Source organism: Pelodiscus sinensis, chromosome 5 (genome assembly GCF_049634645.1).
Source record: "Pelodiscus sinensis isolate JC-2024 chromosome 5, ASM4963464v1, whole genome shotgun sequence".
In the NCBI taxonomy this organism is placed as follows: domain Eukaryota; kingdom Metazoa; phylum Chordata; order Testudines; family Trionychidae; genus Pelodiscus; species Pelodiscus sinensis.
Genome location: NC_134715.1, coordinates 108,057,158 through 108,081,148, shown reverse-complemented (window position 1 = coordinate 108,081,148; position 23,991 = coordinate 108,057,158). Strand labels below are relative to the sequence as shown.

At 42.7% G+C, this 23,991-nt stretch overlaps 1 long non-coding RNA gene across 3 annotated transcripts in view; it reads right to left on the bottom strand.

Annotated features, from left to right (window-relative positions):
* Positions 1–8,142: 8,142 nt before the first annotated feature.
* LOC102463868 (uncharacterized) overlaps positions 8,143–23,991 on the bottom strand; it is a 45,111-nt gene continuing 29,262 nt past the window's right edge. For 2 of the 3 annotated variants that reach the window (XR_012904361.1, XR_012904363.1), the window contains 2 exons: positions 22,169–23,683; positions 20,003–21,662 (listed from right to left, as the gene is read on the bottom strand). This is a non-coding gene — a long non-coding RNA (uncharacterized LOC102463868). Of the gene's footprint in view, positions 8,616–20,002; positions 21,663–22,168; positions 23,684–23,991 lie in introns of those variants that run through there. The other variant, XR_012904362.1, reaches the window with a different exon arrangement.

Sequence of the window (23,991 nt, the reverse complement as noted above, 5' to 3'; positions counted from 1 at the left end):
TCTCAAAGGGCAAACAATGCGGAATAGTATAAGTCAGGATTCCTGGGTTCTGTTCCCAGCTCACAAGGACTATGTCTACACTGCATGCTTATTGTGAAATAACAGTGTGCATCTACACAGCAAGCCCGTTATTTCAAAGAAATTTTGAAATAACAGGCTTCTTACTCTGGCTTCTGTAACCCTCATATCACGAGGAATAAGGAAAGTCAAAGGAAGAGTGTTCTTCCTTCGACTTCCAGCTGTATAGATTTCACCAAAAGTTGAGTTAAGGTACTTTGACTTCAGCTACGCAATTAGCGTAGTCAAAGTTATGTATCTTAAGTAAAATTTAGCCCACAGTCTAGATGTACCCATTGTCACTTCTTTAATACTAACAGTGAAAAGTGCCACAACCATAAAGTGAACAAATGGGGAAGCTTTCACAAATTATTCCACAAAGCCACAGCAAGCCAATCTGATATTCTGTGCAAAATGTATATACAGAATATCTGCTTCTGAACACTTTCTAAACACAAATGCAACAGACAGGCAGGGCAAGAAAACAAGTTAACTTTAATTATCTGGATAGTTAAAAGGAAATGTGTGCAATGTTATTACCTGTTTAACTTAAAAAAGCTAATAACTACTTTATTTTTAAATTGGACAGTTGGGAGTAATCAATACTTTTTTAATACTAGTGTGTGTATTTTATCTTAAGGCCCATTGCATTCTCTTTGTTTGGCTCTACTGACCAATAGCATCTGCGTATCAAGGTGCTTAAACTCTATTGAAAAGCAATATTTGTGGATGAATTCTCCTTTCAGCCCGATGTATCCCATGAGACAAATCAAAATTACATATCTGACTTAGCTAAATAAATAAATAAAATAAAAAGCAGAGGGCATTTTTATTCATTACCATAAAAGAAACCTCTCCTGACATAAGTGCTATTTTCATGCCTCTTGTTTAAAATGTGTATACAACAAAGGGATCCTGAATTGCACACTGTTTTTGGTTGTAATGAAAGCCATCTGAGTCATTTTTGTGTCTTTCAGATGAGTAGCAATGAGGAACATCCTTTTAGACAGACAAATGATCTGAGACAGTTCCCAAAAGATATGATTATATATAAGCACCTGCTTGCTGTTATGATGATTCAGTCAAGAACAGTTGTGAATGCTTTTCTGAGTTCTGCAAAGCTATTAACCTTAGTGGAGAGCAAACCAGCTTTTCCCTGAAGTGTTACAGATTCTGAAAATCTCCAGCAGTGCTCAGGCATAATACGATGGCCAGGTCCTTGTTTACTGAGACTGGACACCAGACAATCCAGTAAAAACTAGTTTCAGGCTGCAGAACCACAAGCATCTCATCCTCAGTGAATTTATAGGTGTAGGCAATTGTTTAGCAACTGAAAATAAAAGATTCTAAATCCAGAATCTATCGAACCTTGACTGGCAAGATTAACAGTGTTGCCAGACTGAATGCCATTTTGACAATGGTTTCTGGCAGATTGTCTTCTAGAAGAATCATTCAATAATCCCATGTTGTGGATTTTAATGGAAGAAAGGAAGTATTTGGACAAAGGCTGTATGGCATGAACTCCAAAATTAGACCCCCTTTAGACTCAACACAGAGGAGGGGAAAAAAGTGACAATAACATCATACTGATGGCAATTTTGAGGGAAGGATCTGGCAGTCAAATAAACTAATAGTGAACATCCAAGAGGTGGATCAGCATGGAGCAATTGTTCTTAGTGAGTGCTACAACTATAGCTATTCATGATAGTTAAGCTTGGAATGTTTACATTTTTATTAACATTGCCAAACATCTATTTCACTGTGCACACACAAACCAACAAAATATTTCCACTAATAATAATCAAAATTGACAAATAGACAAAGAAAAATATTGTTCACGGGAGGAGTCTCTGTCTACCATAGTATCCATGAGTGCTCTGCATGGGTATGTCGACACTTGCCCCCTAGTTCAGACTAGGGAGGCAAACGAAGCATAACGAAGTTGCTAAGTGCACGAGGAGTAACAATTAATTTGAGGGAAGGGTTTTGGATCGGCCTACCGCGGCAAGTTAAATTGGGCGACCAGCATTTTAAAACAGCAACTGGCTGTGAATATGCTAATCAAGTGCGGGATATTTAAATCCCGCACTTCATTAACAACTTCGGCATGCTTCATTTGCCTCCCTAGTCCGAACTAGGGGGCGAGTGTAGACATACCCCTTGGTACTTGTGGGGTACCACATACAGCTTGCTTAAAAGCAGCTCATCACTGGATCCTCTGTTGTACTTCCTAGCCTTGTGGTACACCTGCTGCCATTCTATCATTTCCATGTGGCACTGATGCTCATCTTTGGCATAGTCCTTCTCCTGCATCCCTTGTGCAATCTTTCATAGATGTCCAAATTTCTATAACTGGTCTGTAGCTGTGCTTGCAAAGGTTCTTCTCCAAATGGGGCTAGTCTACTCCAGACAGAAGCATATTTAGATCATGTAGCCAGTATGGTTGGTTCGGCAGTTGTGCACAATAGCGTAAAGCTATAGGGTGTGCTCACCAAGCTAGACAGTCAGGGTAATGCTATTCATGGGTAGGTTACTTTGAAACTAGATCAACAACTGCACAACCAACTTATGTCACAGTAACACTTTTCCCCATATGTGGCCAGCCTCAACAATAAATATCCAAGTGAGTAGAGATGGAATATTGTTTGCTAACAGTCCACAATTGAAAGAGCCCTGAATCACAGGAGAGTGTGACTAAGCCGAGCAAAATACATTAATAAGAAAAGGCCATTTCTCCTCCCTCTCAATGCATGAATAATACACCGATAAAGCTTTATGCCAATTTTTGATTTAACAAAGTGCTCTCAGGCCTTCCGTCGCACTGAATGCTGACTTGATTGCACATTGTAAAGAGTGACTAGCATAAAGGTATATATAGTTTCTCCATGTTTTGTTTACTTTGGTCTCATTTTGAAATGTGGAGATTTGTACTGCCTTTTTTTTTCCTACTGTGGTTTTCCAGACATGCTCAAACAAAAAAGTGCTGATCATATCACCCAAATCAATAAACACTCCTACACTGTATAAGGAAATTGGGTAACTGAGTCGAGTTTTACAGTACTCTCAGCAGTGTGCATTTTCTAGCATGCATAACCTGAGTGACATACTTGAAGTGGTTTGGCTAGCCATGATTGACAAGAGATTAAGCTAATCTTGGGTTTCATGCACAGGCTTGGACAGGGGAAGCTGATTTTTGCTTATTTGTATTTTCTGTACCAATGGGAACAGGTAGCATGTTTGCAGAGCCTGGTGGAGGAGGGCTGAGCATTAACAGTAACAATTCACTAGCTTTCTCCAGTCAAACAAAGGATTGTGCTGTGGGAAGCAAAGGATTATGCTATATGCAGTTTGTTGCATTTACAGTCTGAAGGCCTGCTTTCGCTGCAGAATCATCTAAAAACCTGGGTGATGTCCCTAATCCAGTTCCCATCCACACAGAGAAACCTCACACCGAAGGCTTCGCACCTGAGCTGGCTGACTAAACTGGAACTGCAGGCTAACACATAAGAGCTGCTTGCTCTTGGGCTGATAACCCACTCACTATGCAGTAAATGCAAGCTAGACCACTCACATGCTGATCGTTCTTTCATTGCCTTCCCACAGTTCTCTCCCGTGTGCCCAGAAGAACAGACAAGCTCACTCACAATTAGGTTAGATAGACATCTGTCAGGGGTGGTGTAGACAGAGCTTGGTCCTGCCTTGAGGGCGGGGGGCTGGACTCGATGACCTCTCAAGGTCCCTTCCAGTCCTATGATTCTATGAATTCATTGGGAAAGATTTATAGAACAGCTCACTTTAGTGCAGCTCTAAGAAACTTGGCATATGGTCCCACAAGTGATAGCAACACATACCGGGGAGCATTGTTGAGTGAATGCAGTCAAGTATGAATTTGCAGTGTGGGTGCTCAGACCTGAACTAGACTAACCTGGGTGTTGAGCTGCAGAGTTAAGTATGCAGTGAGGACTATCACTGAGGTTTCTAGTAGACTGAATCTCCAGGAATTCCTTTTTTATTCTTTTCATGGGGAATCCATTCACCTGCTATTTTACTTCACTTGTTACTATTTAGATTAGGGGATAGTTCCAGCTGTCCAACAGAAGTGAGTCTGCTTTTATACCTTTGGCTTCCTAGCTACCTGAGGGCCTGATCTAACTCTTTCAAGTCAATGGACAGACTTTCATTGACTTCAGGGAGACTTAGATCAGGCCCTAAGGGCCTAGTCCTAGGCATGGTCTGCACTTAAAACTTAGGTTGACCTAGCTACATCACTTAGGGTTGTGAAAATTTCACATCTACACATCCTAGTTGGGACAACCTTACCCCTACTCTAAACACAGGCCAGGGCAAGAATTCTTCCATCAGCCTAGCTCCTGTCCTATGAGACGGTAGATTTACTAGAATGATGGAAAAACCCCTTTTGTTGCTGTAGCAAGGGTCAAAACTACAATGCTACAATGAGCTTCATCTGTGCTGCCATAACACTTGTGGTTCAGAGACATCCTCCCACTGAAATCAGTTATAAAACTCCCACTGTGTTCATTGAACTAGATTCAGGCCTCTAAGCTGTGCTCTGAGAAATGGATTCTCAAAGTCAAGAGTGCGCGCCACTCTGACTTTTTCAACTGCAACAATGCTGAGTGGGGTGTAAATATGAATATAATCAGCTAGCCTGCCATATACATAGATTTTTCTAGCAAGAGGATGGGGATGGGACAGGAGCAGATGCAGTGGAGTTGCTTCCCTAAATAAATTGTCATTGCAACATTTATCAGATATATGTCCCCCACCCCCAGGCTGTGTCTAGACTGCCCAGTTTTTCCGGAAAAACTTGCCAGCTGTCTACACTGGCCGCTTGAATTTCCGCAAAAGCACTGATGATCTCATGTAAGATTGTCAGTGCTTTTGCGGAAATACTATGCTGCTCCCATTCAGGCAAAAGTCTTTTTCCGAAAAACTTTTGCACAAAAGGGCCAGTGTAGACAGCAGAGATTTGTTTTCCGCAAAAAAGCCCCAATTGCGAAAATGGCGATCGGGGCTTTTTTGCGAAAATGCACGTCTAGATTGGCATGGACGCTTTTCCGCAAAAGCATTTCCGGAAAATCATGCCAGTGTAGACGTAGCCTCAGTGTTTGGAAATTGCCTCTAGTCTTTTAGTCTCAGTGGAAAGGCCTGACTTTTTCATTTAAAAATTCACTTTAAGACAGATGAGCTTTAAAAATTCAATATACTTCCACTGAATGAAAGGGTGGATAACTTTTAACTCAAAAAAACCACAGGGAATGTTTTTAATGTGTTTCATTTTTAAATGAGCAAGATTGAGCTATGGGATGCCGAGCTGAAATGCAGAGAAAATCTTCACATCTGATTATTGAACCTCCAAAAATCAAGTTATATTTCCATTTCTGACAGGCTTCTAGCTAGGAGGGTCCTCGAGGGCAGCTTATGTTACTGAAAATTGGCACCGCACAAGGAAGATCAGGACTGGGAGGGCAAATGATCCGGGTACTATTATTAAACTTACCACATACTGCCAGTGACTCTGGTCAGATCACTGAGGTAATGTCTACATTGCAGCTCAGAGTGTGGTCCGCCATTTGCACCAGTGGACTCGAAGGAGTGTGCTAGAAACAGCAGTGTGGACCCTGTGCTCAGGCACTGAAATTTTAGGGGGCTGGGCTGGACATCCTGAGCATCAGCCAGAACCACAACTCTACTGTTATTTTTAGTGCACTATTTCAAACCCCAGTAGGATGAGTCTGCCTAGGCTGGGAGGCTTCCTTCAAGCTGCCATGTGTGTAGACATATCTGAGAGCCTGGCCCAAAACCCACTGAAGGCAGTAGAAAGACTCCCATTAACTTTTTGGGGCTTTGGATCAGGCATTTAGGGCTCAGTTATGAGCTGCTTTATGCACTGCACAGGGGAGTAATGGGTATAAAGTTGCCTCTTAGGGCACGTCTATACAGCAAGGCAAAAGCCAAAATAAGTTATTCAACTAAGCTACGCAATTGATGTAGCTCAAGTCGAAATAGCTTATTTCAGCTTTTGGCACTGTCTACACAGCAAGAGGTCTGAGGAAGAGCATTGCCTGTAGTGTAGATGCGGACTATGTTATTTCAAAATACCGTCAATCATTTCCAAATAATGCTGCTGTGTATTTCACAGCTGTGAATAAAAACTCCTGAAATAGCTATTTCAAAATATTGCATCCACAAGACAAATGCAAGAGAAATTGCACATCTGCACTGATTGGAGGCTGAATCACATATAAAGTCACCTGGAAGCACTGTGGGCTGGGCATCCAGACAGCAGCCATTTCCTACAGCTGTGCCTGGGGCTCATGCTTAAAGGGGTTACCCTCTACGGCCATGTCGCAGGCCCTTCACCTTTGCCTGTTTCCTTGGGGGACAGCAAACTCATCTCACTGCCTGCTCTGGTTGCCCTTCTAGGCATCACAGCACTCCAGCCATGGAGCTAGACCTGCTGCAAAGCACTCACCGGCTCTTACACCTCCTGCTGCACCGCCTGTGCAGTTACTGGAGGCTGCCCTCCTGGCTCTGCAGGAACAGGACCCATCACTTCCTGTGAGGCATCTCCTCACCTTTGTCCATGTGGTGCTCGTGCAGCATAGCCTCACCTGCTTTCCCCTGCACACCGTGCACTGCCGCTTCTGGTGACAAGACACCAGTACTGACTGGTGGGACCAGATTGTCATGGAGCGGTGGGACGATCAGCAGTGGATCCAGGACTTCCACATGCAGAAGGACACCTTCCTGGAGCTGTGTGAGTGGCTCGCCCCTGCCCTCAGATGATGGCACATGCCCTCAGATGATAGTCACATGTGACCCGCCATCTCCCTCCAGAAGTAGGTCGCCATTGTACTTTGGAAGCTCACCGGACAGCTACCACTCCGTTGGGAATCAGTTTGGCATGGGGGGTTTGACGCTCTCATGCTATTGTCCCAGAAGGGTGGTGAATCACTGGAATGGCGTTGCCTAGGGAAGGCGGGGTGGACTCTCCCTCCATGGAGGTTTTGCAGTCCCATCTTCCCAGAACCCTGGCGGAGATGGAGTTAATTGAGGTTGCTCCTGCTTTGGGAGGGTTTTTGGGCTTGGGGAACTCGTGAGGGTTCTGGCAACCTGATGATTTTCTGTACACTCTCACATACGATGGTGGTGAGGGCCATCAATGCCATCCTGCTGCGCAAGGTCATCATCCTGGGTGACATGGACCCTGCTGACTTCCCCAACTGCAAGGTGGCCATTGATGGCACCCACGTCCCCATCTGGGCCCCCAACCACCTGGCCTCTGATTTACATCAACTAGAATAGGTACTTTGCAATCATGCTGAAGGCCCTCGTGGACCACCTATACCACTTCACTGACATCAACGTTGGGGAATCAGAGAAGGCACATGACTCCTACATCTTCAGGAACTCCAGGCTGTTCCGGAGGATGTATGACAGCACATTTTTCCCCAACCACACAACCAGGGTTGGGGACATGGACATGCTGATGTGCATCATGGGGGACACAGCCTACCCTCTGCTCCCCTGGCTAATGAAGCCCTACACGGGACACCTGGACCCCAACAAAGGAATGTTTCAATGACAGGCTTAGCAGGGCCCACATCATCATGGAGGGCACTTTCAGGTGTTTGAAGGGGAGGTTCTTCTGTCTCCTCACCCTCCACAACCTCTGCAAGTGGAACGTCTCCCAGATGGTATCAGACTACTGTGTCATGTACAACTTGTGAAAGAACAATGGGGAGACATTCCTGCCAGGGTGGGGGTCAGGGGCTCAGCAGCTTGAAAGGGCCTTTGAACAGACATGTACTACTGCCATCTGGCTGGCCCATCCAGAAAGCTGTGTGTATCCAGAAGACCCTGCAGGAGAGTTTCATACAAGGACATCTGTGACACTCTCCCCTGGGCCTCCCCACAAGGGGCTTCTGCAGTGCACCTCCGTGCCTTTCCTTCTGCACCTTCCTTCCCCAGCCTTCCTTTCTCCCTGCCCCCTTCTCCTGCAGATGCAATAAACCAGACTTTTTGTTTTCAAAGAATAACCAGTTTTTATTTGGGGTAAATATAACTGGGGAGGGACCGGGGAAAGAATCTGGGAGAAGAGAGGTGGAAAGGGGGGAGGTGCTCAGGGCTGGGGCTGTTGCCTGCCTCAGGTGGTCCCACCACCTCATGTGTGGGGTCCTCAGCAGCCATGGGGAGATGAAGGGGAGAAGTCAGAGGGGCGGGGCAGAAGCAGGAGGTCAGGGGACTGCTCAATGGCAGTCACCAGGCGGTGGCGGTGTAGGCCACACACATGCTCCAGGTCTCTTGGGGCAACTCCCGCTAGATGGTGCGGTGCAGCTCCCTGTCAGCATGGCACTCCTCCAGGCCGGCAGCCACCCTCCAGTCCTTCCATTCCAAAAACTGCTGCAAGGAATGCAGGCAGGCAACATGTTCCGGCTGCAGGTCTTCCTGGGATCATCTGCAGTGGCAGCTCTCACAGGGTCATGAAGCTGGTGCGGGAAGTATTGGACATGCTTCTCATGCAGCTGGTCCTGCTGTGAAGAACAGAGAGAAGGGCAGTCATCCCATGAGACAGGGAGCCTGAAAAGCCTAGCCCTCATGTGTGAGCCAACACTAAAAGGTCTCATTTCACACAATGGTGATGTGCCTCAAGCAAGGCCATCTGTGGCCTAGACAGCGGGCACTGTCCTGCAAGAGCACAGATGTCCCAGGGGAGCCTCGCTACCCCCATGTCCCAAAGACAAGAAGGCATGAGAAGGTGCCGGTCATGCCAGGAGCCTGCAAGTGGGAGGGAGTAACAAGGCAGTTCACCTTCCTTCAATGCTGCACAAACTCCAGGTCTGGCAATGGTGGCATCCCACAGGGAAAGGACTTGCTGCGCAGACACTCACCTTATTTCAAAATAACACTGCAGTGTAGACATGCCCTTAGTGCGCTGTGTAAATTAACAGAATTGCTAGTCCATGTGCAAGAAAACCTCAACTATTGCAGGGCCTTTCTCACTCCCAGGTAAGTGGGTAGACAGTAGACAAGCAAAAGGAGAGTGGGTGGAGCCTTAACTTAGCTTGACACCAAAAAGCCAGCCAAAATATCTTGCTTTCTCTGTGAGCAAGAGGGAATCAGGAACTGGATCAGAACTAACTGAGTCAGTTTAGTCCCTCATCTGCTTCTGGGGCCACAGGTCTCATGTCAGTTCTATGCATAGTCCTTGACCTCTATGCTTAAAAACTAAGAACAAGACTTACATAGTTGTATGCGGTGCTGTTATTGTCATGCTGATCCTACCTTATCAAAGAGGCATGAGCGGGGGATAAGGTGATATGTTTTATTTGACCAGCTTCTGTTGGTGGGACAGATGAGAACTCACGCTTACACAGAAGTTGATCCAATAAAAGATATTGTCTCACCTCCCTTGTCTCATTTTCAATGCCTTCTGTTGGTAAAAGAAACTTTCAAGCTTACACAGAACTCTTCTACTTGTCAAACAATGTGGTGAGGTTCATTTTATTAATAATGTTGGTGAAGCACTTTGAGAATTTTGCAGAGAAGGCATTAGACAAAGTTTTGTAAATAACAATGCAAAAAGAAAAAAAAAGGTATAATGATGATGGACCCCAAAACAGCTAAACTACAGCAATCTATATCTATATGTCAAATCCAGATTTCAGCTCCTTACAATTCATCTGGAAGGGAGCTCATTTGCAACACAAGCCAATATAGTGTTAGTATTAGCTACCAAATTCATCCAGATCCAGGCTTTGACTCACACACATACTTGGTATGTTGAGATCCAGGGACTGGTTCAGGCCCACTGCTACTTAAAAATACTTAAAAACACATTAACTCAGAGCAATCTCACATCTTCCCTTCAAATAATTTTTGAGAGAGCAATATAATTGCAGTTATTAGGTCAATTTAATATAATATATATGTTTTAACCTTCACTTCTCTTGCCGAATTGGGGGTCATGACTCATCGACACACAGTCTTCAAAGTCTGCCAGCCTGGATGCTTTCCCTAATGATATTGCTTGCTTTGTGGGTTGATATAGTGACAGCTGAAAAAAATGCTTATTCTTTGAAAGGTCAGAGTACAGCTTAATCCACATCAGAGCGACCATTTTCTGCAAAGCTTATTGCTGAAACATAGATTTTAACCTTTTTACTTCTCAGCTTTTCAGACTTCTTTTCATTTACTGTGCTCCAGACTGACACACCACATATCTTACTTTCTAAGTTTCCTTTCTTCTCTTTAAATGCTAAGCTTGGTGGATCAGAAAGTATATTCTTCCTTCATAATATTCCATCTTAAGCAAAAGACTGGTGTTTCAGAGATTTGTGCTAAACAATTCATATAACTTATATTGCATGGTGATCCTATGCTTTTTGGTAACAATCATATCTGAAAGCATCCACCAATGGTTTTTCACTACAGACAAAACTTGTATACCATTCTTTTATGCTGGTTGCAGTCAAAGTGTTATGAATAAGCAACTCAGATTGAAGTCAGTTTTCTCAGAGCAACAGTACACTCTTATTCTCTCTGTAATAATATCAAAAGCATATTCCTCCAATGCAATAGTCCCAAAATAGTCCATAAACTATATAGAGCAGAGCTACTCAACTTTGGAAGCCCCAGGGGCCACAACGATACTCACAGCACATGCTGAGGGCTGCAACTTAAGTGTGGTTGCATATACATGCAAATATATATGCAAATATATGCAAATAGCTTCTTTCACTGATGGACGTAAATACAAAGATTAAGGGAAGACTACACCACATTCAGGGTCAATTTAAGTCACTTCTGCTGATATTAATAAAATGCAATATTTACCCAATTTCCACCCATATGACAGCACTTTTAATGAGCAATGACAGTCCAGGAATTTAACTACTAAAACGCATATCAACAGAAGACCATTATATTGACTCACTGTTGTGGAGCGTGTTCCCAGTGGAGGCCATGTTCAAAGGATCCCACCTGTGGGACACATGTTGGGCCCTGTGTAAATCCAAACTGCACTGTGGACCACAGGAGGCCAATGAGCCACATATTGAGTAGCCTTGATATACAGCATCTAATGCCAAATTTACATACATAGGGGACTATAATACACTGTTACAAAAGAATTTTACAGATTACAAGTTTTTTTCATTACAACTAGAGAAACAATTTAGGGTGGCCAAAAGATACTTGCAAGTACCTAATAAGCAATCAATAGAAAATCAGTAAACAAAATATAATTATACTACAGGAGTGATCAGAAAATTATTATGTGATTACATAACAGTTCAAATCCTTTTCAGATCACTTTACTGATCTCACTTGGCACAAAAAAATCAATTAAACAGCTTCTCATAGCAAGTAAATAATGGCCAAAGGTTATTTTTTTTTATGAAGCAGTTCTGTTGTACATTTCAGGGAGATAAATGTATATAGTTAAATATTAAGATATTTGAAACCAGTCATTTATAACTGGCAATCAAGGTTAATTACAACTTTATTAACTGAATGTGCATGGGTTTAAATTATTTTAACTCTATTGAGAAAACAACATACCAATGAATTGACACACCAGGTCTAGAGGCGTTGTATTGTTCTACTACATAGAAAAGACATTCCTTCTTTTGCTTTGTAGAGCCAAATTCTTCCCTAGTCTATAATTCATAGAGCACTACTGTAATCAATGCATTGCATGAGGTATAAGCCGGGGCCATATATGGGCCATACACACCACATAAAAAACACATGTATTGCTTTGTGCCTGGTATACATTATAAAAATAGTTAATTTTAAAAACTAGAGAAATGCGGCCATTTCTGAGGTTAGGGGCAATAGCCAGGCAGAACACCCAGGCTACATCTAGACTGGCATGATTTTCCGGAAATGCTTTTAACGGAAAAGTTTTCCGTTAAAAGCATTTTTGGAACAGAGTGTCTAGATTGGCATGACGCTTTTCCACAAAAGCACTTTTTGCGGAAAAGCATCCGTGGCCAATCGAGACGCGCTTTTGTGCAAAAGGGACTTTTGCGCGAATGGGAACAGCATAGTATTTCTGCAAGAAGCACTGATTTCTTACAGTAGGAAGTCAGTGCTTTTGCGGAAATTCAAGCAGCTGATTTTCCGGAAAAACTGGACAGTCTAGACACAGCCCCATTGTACAACAAGGGCATGAAAAGATTTGATTAGCAACACTGTTCAACAAATACAATGATATCTTTAATGTCTGTAAAGAACAATCAAGACCTTAGTGTTTAAAACCCTGATCCCAACTGAAGTCAATTCATAGGAGATTAGGTTGGAAGAAATCTCAAGAGGTCATCTAGTTCAACCCCTGCTCAAAGCAGACCAACCCCAGCTAAATCATTCCAGCCAGTGCTTTGTCAAACCAGCCCTTAAAAACCTGTAAGATGGAGATATCACCACCTCGCTAGGTAATCCATTCTAGTGCTTCACCACCCTCTTAGTGAAATACTTTTTCCCAATATAGAATCTGTATCTCCCCCACTACAACTTCAGACCATTGGTCCTTGTTCTGTCACCTTCTATTGCTGAGAATAGCCTGGCTCCATCCTTTTTAGAATCCCCCTTTGTGTAGTTGAAGGCTGCTATTAAACCCTCCCTCTTCTCTTCTGCTAACTAAATAAACCCAGTTAGGGTATTGTCGTTTACTTCAATAAAAGCAAAATCAGTGCCTAAGTCCTTACCCAATAAAAAGACATGACAATATTTCTCTCAACAGGAGGAAGGGATAAGGTGGCCATGTCTGAATTTAAATCTGTAGTTTCAGACTTAGCTGTTAGGCCATTCAACCATGCCTGTCGTATTTAGGCACCAAAAATTACCACATAAGAAGCATGATGGAGCACAAATTGATTGGAAAATGGTTCCGTATGAATTCAACAAAGCAAATATGGTTACTTTTTACACCATGAATTTTATGCTCAGCATTTAAAGCATTCACCGCATAAGATATTTCAAAGCCACACATCATTTGTGATCATCATTTATAGCTTATGAAGGAGACCATTTCCACAGGGATCCATGCATACTACCTAGTCTCAGTAAAATTTAATTCTTATTCACTGATGCAAGCAGTAAAATTCAGGGGAAAGTGGATACTTATATAATCACCTAATTACAACAGAGCTGCACAGAGATGTAAACAGTAGAAATGTTCAAAAGGGGTGGTTTCTTCACAACTGCTTATACCATTGTTTGCCATTTAATTCTAAACAATTTTGTGCTCCACACACTTCCATTTCAACCAGGCCATATTTGTCATTTCACATTTTGATTAGTTTGTTTTTTTTAGGTTCTCATACACTGGGCTAGAGCAGGGAAACACTGCCTGGACATGTGCATTTGAAAGAGGCAGGATATAATATTTCTTTCTCCCCAATGCCATTCCATTCCTGCTACCTGTAACTCTAGCCCAAGCAACAGTCAAACACAGCACAGATGGTGAAAGGGGACAGAGAACAATTAAAGATTATAAGACAATAAGAAACTCATAGCATCATAGAATCCTAGGGCTGGAAGACACCTCAAGAGATTATTGAGTCCAGTCGCCTGCCCAAAACAGAATCAACCCTAACTCAATCATCCCATCCAGGGCTTTGTCAAGCTGGGACTTAAAAACCTCTAGGGATGGAGATTCCACCACCTTCCTAGGTAACCCATTCCCGTGCTTCACCACCCTTCTGGTGAAATAGTTCTTCCTAATATCCAACCTAGACCTCCCCCACTGTAACTTGAGACCATTGCTCCTTGTTCTGCCATCCATCACTACTGAGAACAGCCTCTCTCCATCCTCTTTGGAACCTCCCTTCAAGAAGTTGAAGGCTGCTATCAAATCCCCCCTCACTCTTCCCTTCTGAAGACTAAATAAGCCAAAATACCTCAGCCTCTCCTTGTACGTCATGTGCTTCAGCCCCGTAATCATTTTGGTTGCCCTCCGCTGGACCCTCTCCAATGCATCCACATCCTTTCTATAGTGGGGGGGGGGGGGAAGGAGGGCAGAACTGGACACAATACTCCACATGTGGCCTCACCAGTGCCAAATAAAGGGGAATAATCACTTCTCTAGATCTGCTGGCAGTGCTCCTCTTAATGCACCCTAATATGCCATTAGCCTTCTTGGCTACAAGGGCACACTGTTGACTCATATCCAGCTGCTCATCCACTGTTATCCCCGGGTCCTTTTCTGCTGACCTGTTACTTAGCCCGTTGGTCCTCAGCCTGTAACGATGCTTGGGATTCTTCTGTACTTGTTGAACCTCATCAGTTTTCACTCTGGACCCTATCCCTACTGTCCAACATATCTACTTCTCCCCCTCATTGAATTCCTTAACTTGTTCATGCCAGGAAATCTAAAATGTGTTTTTTAAATGCATAATCTTTTTTTGTCAAGAAAATTTAATACTGTTTTTGAATGTTATCTGGGATCCAATTAAACCCGTTTTCAATCCTAACACTGCCTCTATACAGCCATTTGTTGAAGAATTATTCTGTGTGTTCTGTTACTCTGTAAACTATCAGTAAAGAAAAAGAAATGCATACTATACAAGGTGATTTTAAGGAAAAATATTAAAGAAAAATGTTAGAACAAGAATTCCCTCAAGTTAATTGAGTAGTCCAAGCAGTGAAATACCTGCCCATACATTTATACTTATCATTACTCTTTACCATGCATATATTGTGACTATCCTACTGAAATAATGTTTTGCTGTCTTTTTAATTATTTATTAGTCTGTTTCTAAGACAAGGGGAATAATATTACTTTTAATAAAAAACAATCTCCAGTATCATATAATCATATGATTGGAAGGGATCTTAAGAGGTCATCAAGTCCAGTCCCCTGCACTCATGGCAGGACCAAGCCCAATCTTACAGGTGTTTGATCCTAACAGGTGTTTGTCTAAACTGCTCTTAAAATCTCCTGTGAAGGAGATTCTACAACCTCTTGAGGCAATTTATTTCAGTTCTTATCTACCCTGACAGGAAGTTTTTCCTAATATCCAACCTAAACTACCTTTGCTGCAATTTCAGCTCATTGCTTCTTATACTATCCTCAAAATTTCGAGAACAAATTTTCTCCTTCCTCCTTGCAACAACCTTTCACATACATGAAAGCTTGTATTTTGTCCCCCTCAGTCTTCTCCAGACTAAACAAACCGTTTTTTCAATGTTCGCTCACAGGTCATGTTTTCTCAAACTTTAATCATTGGTATGCTCTGGACTTTCATCAATTGTCCACGACTTTCTTCAAATATTTTAAAGGATGAGTCCGAAATCTGTAAGTTGCTATGAATCAGATCTCATAACAACTATCTATGGGATGTAGACAGATCATTGTGCTGCTTTGGAATTCTAATAAAGCCCTGCATGGGCGACCTAGATGAGTCATATTATGAGATGAGGGCCGAGATTTGGACATAAATGTAGATCTGAATACCTTCAAATATTAGGTATCAGATTTAGGATTTTGGAGCCAGCTGCTGAGAGGTGCTAAGCACTCACAACTCCAAATGACTGTAGATGAATAGCACATCCCTGGAGCACATACCTCATTTAGAAATAGAGAGTAGCCAATCCTACAAATAAGGGCTAGCCTACTTCTCAGATGAATGGACCATAATGACTGATTCTGGTTTAAATTGTTTGAATCTACTGAAATTGGATGTGAAGATTTCCAAGTTCAGAGCAGAGCTAGGATTTCTGTTTAGACCTACAACATAATGCTTCAAGTACCAATCAAAGTTCACCTTTGTTGGGAGATACTCACTTCTTGTGAGTGCCTCCTGTCAGCCAGGTGCAAACCTGTACTTGCTCTGGTCTCAGCATCCCTATGTCACCTATTAATCCGATCTGGTGGGTCTTCAGTGGCTCAGACCTTCAGCTAAATCTAGGATTGCTACCGCTTCTAATTACTGGACCTCCAAAGCTCCTCTCCTTGCTCTGCCTCCTCCCCTCTTCCTCTGTCACTCATTAGATCATCGCTATCTGTCTGCCACCCCATAACCACCAGAAGCTGGGCTCCCTCTGCTCCTGGACTGGGAAAGAAGCTGCTGCAACTGACAAGGAACCTGTCTGCAGGCAGAAGGAGGCCCCAGCTGAACAGAGTCTGGCATGGGTGAATGATCTGGAGCCTCCCTCTGCCCTGCAATAACCCTCAGACCCTATGCTGCCAGCACACCTAGATATCTTCAAGATACCACTGACTTCCTGAGGAAGCTATAGAACGTCATTAATCTTCCTGAAAGCACTATCTTGGCCACCATGGACGCAGAAGCTCTTTACAGCAACATTCCACATGAAGATGGATTACAAGTAATCAGGAACACCATCCCTGATGATACCACTTCACACTTGGTTATAGAGCTCTGCAACTTTGTCTTTGCCCACAACTACTTCCGATTGGGATACAATTTGTATCTCCAAGTCAGCAGCGCAGCCATGGGCACCCTCATGGCCCCACAATATGCCAGCGTCTTTATGACTGACCTTGAACAACGTTTACTCAGCTCTCGCCCTCTAGCACCCTTACTTTACTTATGCCACATTGATATCGTCATATGGACCCACAGGAAAGAGACCCTTGAAGAATTTCTCAGGGATTTCAACAACTTCCACTCCACCATCAACCTCAGCCTGGATCAGTCCACGTGGGAGATCAACTTCCTTGACAATACAGTAGAATTACATGATGGACACATTTCCACCATCTTATACTGGAAACCTACTGACTGCTACACTTACCTTCATACCCCTAGCTTCCATCCAAGACACATTTCTCAATCTATGGTTTACAGCCAAGCCCTAAGATACAACTGGATTTGTTCCAGTCCCACAGACAGAGACAAATACCTGCAGCATCTATACAGAGAATTCTTAAAACTGAAATACCCACCCAGAGAAGTGAAAAAACAGATTGACAGAGCCAGAAGAGTACCCAGATATGAACTACTTAAAGACAGGCCAAAAAGAGAAAACAACAGAATTCCACTTGTCATCACCTATAGCCCACAACTTAAACCCCTTCAATGCATTATCAACAATCTATCACCTATCCTGGAAAATGGCCCCTCACTCTCACAGGCCTCAGGGGGAAAGCCAATCCTTGCCTACAGACAACTCCCTAACCTCAAACAAATTATTTCCAGTAACCATGAAGTACACCTTCATCATAATCATTCAGGAACCCACCTCTGCAATGAGCCCAGATGCCAACTCTATCCACACATCTACACAAGCGATTTCATCATTGAACTCAACCACATCAGCCCTTTGTTGGTGTCTGCAGCCCTGTTTCTGGGCTTAGTTCTTAGCCCCTCTGATTAGCCTGAAGTCTGCCTCTGCCTTGACATAGAACAATGACCCCAAGTCTTTCTCCCTGGATCCTCTTTGTCTTTTGTATTTCCATGTTTTCCCAGGTCTCCAGTCAGGTCACTTTTTAAGTCCAGTCCCTTTCCAGGGTAATACAATCCAACAAATGGGTGGCTGTCTCCAGAGTCTTCAGCCTCATCTCTTGGCCTGTTTAAACTCCCAGTCCCGTTCCTGGGCTTTTAATACAACAGAGTCTTATTTCCTTGGGCTTAGGCAACTTCCCATGGCCAGTGGTGGGACCTGTGCCCACACACTACTCTGGGTCCCAAGCCAACAAACCTACAATAGTTTCTTTAATAGTTGCTGCTTCTTCATTCCTGAACTCAAGGTCTTCTCTCAGATCTCTTTGTCTTAAGAGTTTGTAATCATCCCTGGTCTTTTTTTACTCAGGATTCTCTCTCCCAGGCCTCTGTGCCTGTTGAGCTTCCCAGTGCTATCCCTGCTTGAGTAGGGTTTCTCACCAGTCTCTTTACCCATGGAGTTTCACAGTATTTTAGTCCTTTTCTCCTTTCTGGTCCCAGCCAGCAATTGACCTGCTCAGGCTCTGGCAACTCCTTTCTAATGGGGCTACTGAACTCTGACTGGGCACTTATCTGCAGATCTTCTAGGAAAACCTGGAGGACCTACCTTCACTGCTCTTTCGCTGGGACAGGGTATTGTAGGACCACAAGGCCTCCGGAAGAGGTCCTTAAAGGGCTCAGTACACCTGATAATAGCACCGCATTACAGAGCTTTCTTTGGGATAGGTAAGCTCTGATTCACCTCAATGCAGGCTACGCACTTCATGGGGCATTCTTACCTTCAGTGTGCCTGAACTGCCAATGGAAAACATATGCATGTTTAAAGAGGAGAGAAAAGACATGTTTGAGATTGCAATAACAGTCACTGATCTGGTCTCCTTTACATTTTATACAGAGAGAACTACATCAATTTTTAAGGTGGACTTTATCTAGCAATACATTTTAGAAAATGTGCACCTGTTTGTGTCTGTCCATGAGTCTATTTGTTCAAGAACTCCTACTAACAGTAAAAACTAGAACCACCAAATTTAGTATGTAGCTTCCTCTTATCTTAACTTAAAGCAAGGTCAGGGTTTGGTATGCCAGGAAAATGGGAAGTACTGGGAATGGGACTGTTTTCCACAACATGGAAAGATAGGAGCTCAGGGAGGAGGGATATGATGCTAAGAGTGGTCACTGGGGAAAGTGAGTGTAGGGGACAGCTATACTGCAGAGGGACCACTAGAGGCAGCCATACTACCAAGACAGTGGCCTGCTGGGGCTGGGGCTCACCATCAGACTGAGTAAGTAGCCCCCTGTCTCAAATCCCTTTCCCTGCTGGGCGGGGGGGGGGGGGGCTAGGGAGAGAGAGAAGGTCCCTGTGAGGCAGGAGGCTGGAGAAGAGAGAGAAGGCCCCTGACATCAGGGACTGGGGGGGACAAAAGGCCCCTGGCAGCTGGGCAGGGAGCTGCAGGGAGACAAAAGGCCCTTTCAGCTGGGATGTTCTGGGGGAGAGACAGAAGGTATGTGCCAGCTAGAGGGCTGCAAGGGGAGAGAAGTCCCCTACCAGCAAGAGAGGGGAAAGAAAGGTGGATGGTTCCCCCACCCTGAAACCTCACTCTTATACCTCCCTACATCTCCATCCCAAAGCCCCTTCTCAACTCCTCACCATGACTCCTGCACCCTCCATGTTCCCAGACTTCTGCCCTGCCCCCTCCCACCTTCATCCAAAGGCTTTACCATGACTTCTGCACCTCCCACACCATCCCCCCTTGCCCTGAAGGACCCAGGCAATGCTAGGTACATCTTCTAGTAAGAAATAATTAAACATGCAAGAGCAGAGTCAATGAAACTCAGCAATCATATTATTTTTTCAAGCACACCAACTCCTGCCTCATGATGCATAGCACATGTCACAACCTAATATTTCCCAGTAGAGCCCGTAACAGTGAGAACTATTGATTAAATGTTAACCCGGTGACTTTGGAAGTTGAGATTGTACAAAGTGCATCCTATTATCTGCAATGGTGATATGTCAAGAAAGACCAAAAATGTCAAACAGTTGCTTTAATATGAATTTTTATCCAAGTGTTCAAATTTAAATTAAGATAATTTGAGGTTTTTTCCATTGTGTTTATATTTATCTACACTAACATCAGGTATATCTATATGTAGTAGTAGTCAAATTAATCCCTATCTGATAAATAGTGTTACCCATGTGGTAGTAGTCAAATTTTGAGAATTGCAGCCATGTAAATATAAATATGCATGTTATTCATTATACAGATATGATAAAATACACATGTATATGGCCAGTTATTACTTATTTTAATTATTTAAATATCTCTGAATTGGTCATTTGCTCCTAGAATAATTGTATTTGTGCATGCAGATTAGATGCACAAATGAATGCATAGTATTCCATTTTATTCTTACTTAAACTGATGTAATTTATTTTACTCTGAATTTCATTTCTGGTCATTTTTCCTGAACCTCATCTTCCAGCTATTCTTTTTTTTTCTTTTTTTCCTAAATCCTTAGCATCTTAGCTGTAAAAGAAATTCATTATTTTCTTAGCTGTAAAAGAAATTCATATAGATGAATATTTATGAGGCAGAATTTTCTTTATCCAAAAAACATATATATAATCTCATTCAGAAAATGTTTTAGATTTTACAATATAAATATAATTGGCAAATTCAGAAATAGGCAATGTCCAAAAGTGTGATTCAGATAATAATCTGAGTCTCTGGAGCAAAACTCCATTGTGAAATATTCTGGGATAAATTCCTTGGAATGCTTTGCATGGCTGTGTGCTCTTTTCCTGATTGATACAAAAAGTGATTGCATTCAGAGCATCTTATAGGAAGCATGGTTTTTAATACAGATGGTCCTGAAGCAAAATCCAGGATCTATGAAACATTTAGATCTGAATCAAAATATTGTAGTTTGGATAAATCTTCAGTTTTTGTATTTTTCTTTATTGTTCAAGAAAATAATAGCCTGGCACTTAACGCTCAGATACTGGTTTCATCAGAGCTATCGGTACCAAGTTTCTGCCTCTCCAACTTCTCTCAAATTTGTCAATAGCATTCTTTAAGGAACACAATAATGATTTAATGTATAGTACAGTCTAGGCTTTAGTACAGTCTAGGCTTTTGCACAGAAGTGGCATGTGCAGCATCTGCCTTGAAATATTTGGAAGGCACTTAAAATGTCCTCAGTGACACACTCTCTTTGTAAAGGCCTCTATAAATCAAATTGCTCCATCACTTTATCTGCTAACCTATAAAAGAACTCTAAGAAAGTTCTTTGCAAGGTATAGTCAATTCCAACAACTGTCATGGCTTTCATTTGCTGTGAACAGTATAAGTAAGACTCAAGCAATGTACCAAATACGGTAGGAACATAAGAGAAGTCCTGCCACTTTTATAGAATGCATTACAGGGGAGTTCCGCTGTGGTGGACTTTATGGTCTTGTGATTTTATGCAGTGTGCCTTCGATTACTTGTTTTTTATCTGGATCTATTTAATCAATTACTTTAATTTACTTTCTGAGCTGCCTGCTAGTTATTGCGTGACAGCTTTTCAGTGCCTGCAAACTGTACATAACAATAATCGTTACAGAGAATAACTGTACCCTGAAGTGCTTTCTGAGCCTCTCTTCTTTTTGTTTATTATTAATTATTATTATTACTAATACTATTAGTAGTAGTAGAAGTAGTAAAATACTGGAGGAATGGCACAATAGTTGCAGGTGCTTTTTTGCTTTTATATGTGAACTATATCATTATTTCATTCCAAACTGAATTCGGATTATTGAATATTCAAAAAGATCCAATTTAATGAATGTTAAATGAATCAATTACTGGTAAATTTGAATGTGGAAACAATCTGAACCATCATAAAGAAGTGCACCTTGATGATTTCCTAGAGCTCAGGTCCACTAGTTGGTAAAACTAGCAACTCCTTCTCATCCCCAGTTTGAAGCAGAGGTTCCAGCCTGGCTCATGGCATATGAATATAGCATGGCCATTAGTGCTTGATTATGTCTGACCAGCTGCTGCCAGACCTCACTGTGCACACTCTTCTGACCACTCTTTGGTGAGCTCAGCATGTGCTTCTTTTGCACTTCCTGTCTTTTCTGCTGCTTTCTCATTTCTACTCTTCCTTTTGCTGTCATTTTCTCATCTGAAAGAAACCACAGAAAGAAAATCTTTCTTTGACTCTTCCCAACCTTCACACTTGAGAATTACTTCAATTGTTATACCAGTGCTTCAAGTGTAAATCTCAGGCCAGGTCTACACTGGGGGGCTGTGTCTAGACTACACCTCTCTGTGGACAGAGAGATGTAGATTAGGCACTTTGAAATTGCTAATGAAGCAGGGATTTAAATATCCTGTGCTTCATTAGCATAAATATGGCCGCCACTTTTTTTTTTTAAACGGAGCTTTTTTGAAAAAAAACAAACAAACCTGCAGTCTGGAGGCGGTTCTGTCGAAAAATAAACCCTTTTTTCAACAGATCTGTAAACCTCATTGGTTTCTCTCACCAATCGTTCTTCCCAACCATGGCTGTTTTTCCCCTAGTTAGGAGCTTACCTTGCCTTCCTAGGAAAGACCTTAGCTTGAGCAGGCTTCCTACCTACATTCCATTCATAGAAACTTCAATCTCCTTGCCTACGTTGAAGGACCCACCTTTCTCAGCTTGCAAAAGCTCTAGCTTCTTGTGTGTGTCCAGTGATGGAAGTCCAAGATTGTGTCTGGTTTTGACGTTACATTTCCAGTGTTCAAAGTCTTTGATTCAAGATGGTGATAGAAATGTAGCCGTGTTAGTCTGGTGTAGCTGAAACAAAAAACAGGACTATGTAGCACTTTAAAGACTAACAAGATGGTTTATTAGGTGATGAGCTTTCGTGGGCCAGACCCACTTCCTCAGATCAAATAGTGGAAGAAAATTGTCACAACCATATATACCAAAGGATACAATTAAAAAAAAGAACACATATGAAAAGGACAAATCAAATTTCAGAACAGAAGGGGAATGGGGAGGGGGAAAGGTAAATGTCTGTGAGAACTCATGCAGAGGAGCCAACAGACTCTGAGGACCATGGGCAAGCTGGGGTGTGGGTGTGAGGGGGGGGGCGGTCAGCTCCATGCTTCTGGAAGAGGTGGGACCTCAGGCAGAAGGGGCAGGACTAGGGGCAGCCAGCCCTCACTCAGTGCCACCCAGACTGTGGTGTGCCACGCCAGCCCTTAGAGTTTTTGGCCGCTGCTGCCACAGGCCCGTTTGAGTTGCAGCTACCCTCTTTTCCTCTTTCCTCCACCGTTGGCGGGTCTGAACTCATGTTGCTCTTTCCTTCCTATGGACCTCCCATCCCTTTGCTGATGTCTATTTAAATGGAGCTTCCATTGGTTTTGGTCACACTGTGCTTAATCTCACCAGAGACAAGTAAATAGTTGCCTTTGCTCCTGTCTGGGCAGGAATCTCTTTCATCCTGACTGACCAAAGACTTTAAAGCATAATATCATTAAGTATCCATATTTCCTCAGATAGTGTTAATACATACATTTCACAATAATATTAATCAGCAGTGTGCTATTAGCTTTCAGAAATAGCTCACTCTATGTGTTTTCATAATACAATAATACTGTGACTAGAACCGCATAGTTAAAAATGCCAGTATTACGGACTGACTGATCAACCACATTCCTCATTGGGAACTGTAGTTATACAATCAGGCAGCAGCAGATAAAAAAACCAAAAAGCACTGTACTCTGTTAAATGTAAACTATTAAAAAAGGGGGGAATGTTCAAAAATGATTTGGTAAGGTAAGGAAACTGTTTCTGTGCTTGTTTCATTTAAATTAAGATGGGTAACAGCAGCATTTTTCTTCTGTGTATTAAAGTTTTGAAACTGTGTTGTCAATGTTCAGTTGCAAACTTTAGAAAGATCAACCAGGATGTTTTGTCCAGAGTTATGAACAACGTTCATTCCCAAGGTTTTCATAATGCTGAGGTTCTAAATTGCCTCATACAAGCCATTGATTCAATTGGTTATAACTTGAGGTTCAGTTCCTTATCTCAATAGACTAGTACATCTTTGCAATGTATTCTTTGCGAAGTTGGGCCCAGACCAAGATTCTCTCTCCTGTTGGGTGTAAATGCCGTGCTGTCTTTTCTCCCATGTCTTTGCTTGATAACTTGGTTACCTGAAATATAAAAATGGACCTTCATTGTCTCTGCCTCATGATGGGGCTGGTTGAGGAAGCAAATACATATGCCCTTGTTTAAGGCACATCAGTTTTCAACATCCCCTGACAGGGCCATCCCTAGGAGACTGCAAGTCCCAGGAGATAGGTACTGAGTTTCTACTCTGCACCTCCCCAAGCTTTGCCCAGGCCCTGCCCCTGTTTACATTTTTCCCCAAGGCTCCAACACCATCTTGCTTCTTCCCACCCTTGAGCCATCCTCATCCCACCTCTTCCCTCACCTCTCCCCCCCCAGTTCTGACTGTCTT